Source organism: Triticum urartu, chromosome 4, assembly GCF_003073215.2.
Source record: "Triticum urartu cultivar G1812 chromosome 4, Tu2.1, whole genome shotgun sequence".
Lineage (NCBI taxonomy): Eukaryota > Viridiplantae > Streptophyta > Magnoliopsida > Poales > Poaceae > Triticum > Triticum urartu.
Window position 1 is genome coordinate 46,827,814 of NC_053025.1, and position 6,000 is coordinate 46,833,813.

Sequence of the window (6,000 nt, forward strand, 5' to 3'; positions counted from 1 at the left end):
GCAGTTGATTGCGTGCGGCCAGGCTAGCGGAGGGAGTAGGGTGGGCCGGGGAAGCCTACGCGGCATCACAGCGGGCCACAAGAGGAGGAAGCAGGCAGTCCCGCCGGCGCTAGTTTAGGCGGCTGGAGCAGGAAGATCAGAGATTAAAGAAGCACGTCGGCCGTTGGATGGACATCCAACACTAACTGCTGCTAGAATCGTGTGTTCACTGACAAAGCCTTTCGTAAACAAGTCAGCCTCGAAATCCGTGGCGTGTCCAGCCCATTTGCCATTATTTTTATATTTTTTTACTCACTTTCTAATTCATATGGAATTTATTGCAGCCCGTTTTCCTTTTTTAGAATTGCTGGCCATTTTCTGGTTAGTACCAGGGTCAAAATATTAACTAAATATGTGGGAAATTTTGAAAATTCACAATTTTTTGCTGGGGAACGAAATATTCTTAATCCAAAAATTAATAGCCATAGTAAAACAAATTTAAAAATAAATTAGTACTATTTCATGTTAAATCCAATGAAATACGTATAAGATATCAGTGAAGAACAAAAACAAAAAAAGAAACTTATATCCCATTTGCTATAAATTTTTTGGAATTTTCAACCCCTTTTGATATTACTTTTAACAGACATTGACCATACTCTTAAGCCAGACCGGAATGCATCCCTCCTCATCTTAAAAGATTTGCATCCCAGTAATTCGGAGAAAACAAATAGGCCTAGCTTGGGTATTCATCATAAAGAAATACTGGGCTAGCTATTTTCCCAAGGAACTGGTGCATGAGCATTTAGCTTTATTTATTTATTTATCTACTTATTTATGTTTACGGGACCATGAGCATGTACCTGGGCCAGATTCATGTGAGAGCCTCCCTTCCAGTTAATTATGGGCTTCTCTATTGGGCCTTCATCAGTGGGCTGCATGTTATCAACAAGTGGAAAATGTGTTCCGAGTTTCAAAAAAATGTGTTCCGTACGATAAATAGTATGCGCTACGTACGGTACAGGGCACTAAAGGATCGAACCGTGCAACGACTTCCAAAACATTGTGTTTGTCGTTCTAACAACACATTTATTCAACCAACAGACGAAATATACTACTGATTGTACATTGAAAACAGCAGCAGCAGCAACCAGGGCTCGGGTGCAACAGAAGCAGTAAGCAGACCAGAAGAGTGAAGACGCAGCTCTCTCTTCCAAACCAAACATCAGCCATCATTACAAAAGGCTACCAAAAAAGAACAAGTGTATGCATCAAACTAAATAAAGTTCCTACTACACCAAGTGTATGCATCTAACTAACTGGCTCAGTTAGACGTTACTATTTATTAAGCTGTGGAGATTGGCTGACGGCTTGAACCAGATGGGTGCCTGACGGGGGAAACTCCAGCCAGCAGGTCGAAGTCTGATACTTGCGACCCTCTCTCCTACTTTGGGCTGCAGAGCATGGCAGCACATATCAGGGTATGGTGCATGCAGAGACGCATGGTACGCTGTGTACACACAGTTTTGCTTGATGAACGAAACCGCGCTGCCATCATGATCCTTACCGTCGGTTATCTCCTGGTTAATCGGATAATTCAGTCCGACAAACAGAGAGCACGTACCAAGGCTACTTACCAGCCTCCAGTCAAAAATTCCTGAAGGCCCAGAGAAGCTGGGATCCTGCTCAAAGACCTTGCAGTGACTGTGATTGTATTCCGCTAAACAACACGTCCAGTACGTGCGAACGATCATCAATCTTTCGCCGTCGTCTGACCGAGCCAGGAACCACCTGCAACTGCCATGCCGCTTTTCTTTGAATGGTTCTAGGATTAGGAAGGGTAGGGACACCAGGCGGCCTACAACATCATATCAAGTTGGAGTCAAATAAAAAAGGGCTCTTGGTTTAGTTAATCTTAAGAACAACATGTCATGAGCATGCATATTTTTTAGCAAATGTTAACAGTAATATAAGCAAGCCATCATGATATCATAGGAAAGTAACATACTGCTGTAACAGCCATTTGTAGCGATGACTGGAGTAGGCCAGCAATACGTCCAACCATAGAAGGAGTCGACAGCGTAAATGAAGCCCATGTGTTCAATTGCATCAGAGAACCATGGAGGATGTATGATCCTGCGATGGACGTGCAGATTTATCCACTTACCGCAGTGACCTGTCAGATAGGCGAGACCGCGGTTGAAGAATGTAATTAGCCTAAAGTCTTCATAATTCGCAGATCTTGTGGGCACTTGGCAGATTACAACCTTGAGCAAATCAAACTTGGTATCATGTTGGCTACTGTAAGATTCCGAGTATTCTGGGCCGCGGTGCCAAAGCAGTGCAGTGTTAATCGAAGGAAGGGGGATCAATCGCCGGGTGTAGACCTCCACGAGCATCCAGCTGCCGCGACCGTCAACGAGCACCATCCAAGACGTGTTCATGCCGACCCAGTACATACCGTTAATATAGTTGAGGCTGACGGGGATCAGATCGCAGTCAAGGGGGTTGATGCTCGCCACCCTACGATCGTTATGCTACGTGACACGCCGTTTCTGAAGATCATGCGGCATCAGCAAGCAAGGAGCTGGCTTAAAAAGCTCCGGCCTGAGGGCTTTGAGTAAACGGTACAGCCCCGACGAGCACACGGCGAACGGCATGGTACTGAGATTGTCTGCACGCGAAACAATGAGCTTGATTACCTCTATGGGGAGCGAATTCCAGCCACTCTTTCAGTGGACGTTGCTCGGTTCTCCCATTGTTAGTTCTTGGGTTTCGGACGAGGGGGGAGGCGCCTTAGCGGGGATGGAACATTGGACGAGATTATGTGCGGACAAAGATGGAGAAGAGAATATGTGCTGCAGGAAGTGGATAGGTGATGATGACTACAGCATGCCGCTTGACTTACGAGACACATACCAGCAGCGTAGGGTCATGTCGATGCCAGACAACTTGCTTGAGTGATCACAGTACTGGTACTCCCTGCAGTGCTATGCCCTAACTTGCTTGAGTAGAGTAGGACTCTGCTCTACTACTAGCACCGGAGGAGTAGTATATTCTAATCTAAAATAGTTACAAACTTCAATGCCCGAGCATGGAACGACTACGAACCGCGCTCAAAGACCGTGTCTACGTGGTGTTTGGACATGGGCGACAACCTCAACGCCAACGGTGCTGCTCCCGTTGCACCGTATGTGTTTCTGTCCTTCCTGTTTGAAATCGTGGTAGAATTCATGTTTCTACTCTGTATCCTACTACTATGCTAGTCCACATTATTAGTTTCATCTCTGTTATAGACGTCATGATTTATTTTGTGCTTGTTCGGATTAAATCTCGTAGTAACTTGCTCATATATTCAACTGGCGCAACGTCCCCTACAGCCACTCCCATTTCATGGACGGCCTGGTCAATGTTGGAATTTTGCTAGTAGGCCTTTATAAGGTGAGGTCTTCTACCACTTGTATGAGCATGAGAAGAGGAGACCTACACACGTGGGCGGCGACACTGGCTACGCCGAGCATACTTGGACTCTGCGGAGCTGGGACTTTCCCACCGATGTGGACATGGAAAACCCATGGTGTTATTTGGACTCCAACAATGTGCACGGGGAGTCCAAGGAGGTTCACCTGGACATCTGCATTTTCAAGTTAAATGTTGATCATTAGTCTTCGCTCAATGTAATCCGCTGTCTAAGCATGTGGAGACTTCCATGCATGATCTTGCTCTATTGGAGTATCGCGCATGAATAAAAGTGTATCCATTTATGGTTTAGTCTAGAATCTTCCATGTATGAATTTTTACTACAGTACTGGTGAAAGACTTATGATGAACCATTTCTTACATATCCTCTGCCCCCTCCCAAATCATCCTGATTTAATCCCTCCGTCTAGGTGTATAAGGGCATGGTTAATACTTAAATAGTATAGCCAACTGTTGGCTACAAGAAAGTGCCATGTCATCTGTAGCCAACATGTATAACAATGGATACTCAAAAACTAATTCTTGAAGATCATTTCCTGCAAAGCACAATAAGAGTTATTTCTTCACAAGTTTTGGATGCAGGTTGAACAGTTGAACGCTTTTGTTTGCAAAAGATACTTTTTATCTATTTCACCCGGATGTTTGTGAGCTCTAGAGATGAAATAATATCTGAACAAACCTATCCAAATGAACTAACCAAGGCATCTCCATCTTAATTTTCTCTTGCAAGTCATGTGTGGTCCCTTCATCGTGAAAATGCTCTGGCCGTCGCATTGATTTGCATGCATGGATAGCACCACCATATTTTCAAAGGAGGAGCGAGCTCTATATTTTAGCCAAGGCATGCATGATTTGAGGATTTATGGTTGGGCATGCATGTAGAAAAGGGAGGAGAGTAATTTGCATGCGAGGGATTAAAGGAAGGGAGGCCAGCGGCTAGGCATTCAAAGGAGGCTGCATGCAAGATTACACGGGATCCAAATACTAGTCCCAAAACCAGTTCCTCTTTTTGCAGACATGCCTTGGTACGAAAGATTGACAAGTTAGGCCATGTAAAAATGGATGGAGGGAGTAGTAGTACGTGTAGAGGGCGGCGCTGCATGGGAGTCTCACCTCTCACCCCGCTCGTGGCGCGGCAGTAAAGTCGTCATATCACAAAACCCAACCACTCCCAGTAATAAGTGGCCTGGTAAAATAAACGGACAGCCAACCATCACATCCCTCCGTCTTTTTTGCATTTCATCTCTCTGCATTTACTTTCTCCGGTTCATCTCGCTCACTCGATCCCTAGCTACTACTCCTAGGGCCAGTTCTTTTGGCGGCTTCCCCAGCTTTTCCCACAAGACTAGTCACAGTGGAGAGTAACAATAAGGCGCCTCACTCATTTATTTGGGCTTCTAAACTACTATTCTGTCCTGGTTTATTCCTCACCATTGTAATTTGTGCTAAATTTTGACCAAAGATTTAACTGGTTTTTCCTCACCATTGTAATTTGTGCTAAATTTTGACCAAAATTTTGACACAGATTACAATGGGGACCAATAAACCAGGACGGAGGTAGTAGTTATGGGATTACTAATCTAGAAGCCTAAAAGAACTGGCCCCTGGTACTCCTACTAGTAGTAGTACTCAAGTTGGAATTCCAATTGCACGGCACGACCTGTTAGGCAAAAAATTCGATACAGGGTGTAGGAAGCGGTTTGGGAATTTGCACGCCTTTCCAACCAGTGAGATACTCCGTACAAAGTACGACAGAGAAATAACCACAGAGAAGGAAGCTAAAAGTAAACAATCAAACGAGCATTTTTGCATTTGTTTTGCATTGAATCGTTTCACAAGCTTGACTAGTGCTGTTTTTCCACTTTTACAAAAACCGCATCGTAATGTTAAAACGTGCATTTGCACGTACATAAGCAATAGTAGTACTCCCTCCGTCTAGGTGTATAAGTCTCCCTCCTTCTTGGTCACGGTGCACAACCGAAGATGACTTATTGACCTGGACGGAGGGAGTAGCACAGTCTGCAAGCATATATCGAGAGAGACGTGTAGTGTGATAGTATATAGTAAAGTTTGTGCTATATGCACGTACTTGCAAAATGCGTACGAATACACAAGGTTTCCAAACTTTCCCTTTTACATACTTAATTAAGGACGCTAAAAATTCCTGAACGTTCGGGATTTATCATTTGCGTCCCAAAACTAATGAGACAGCCTTACAAAACAAACATTACGCTTGCGGCGCGCCACAAGTGCCCTGGTGCGCGGCCGTTTCCCAGCGCGCCGACACAACGCCTCTTCCTCAGCCTCGCAACTCGCGAGGTGCTGATTGGCGGCTTGCCGGCGGGCGAGCGCGATCTCATCGGTGTGGTGATCCGGCGCCAACAGGTACTCCTCCTTGCTGGAAGCGTGCAACCGGTCCACGTACCGCCAAGCGTAGATGAGGCACTTGGGCCCGACTGCACTCAAGGTGTCAGCACGGGCGTCCTCTGCCACCCTCACGGCCCTCGCACGAGCCTTCTGCCAAAGAGCCAATTGCCTGAC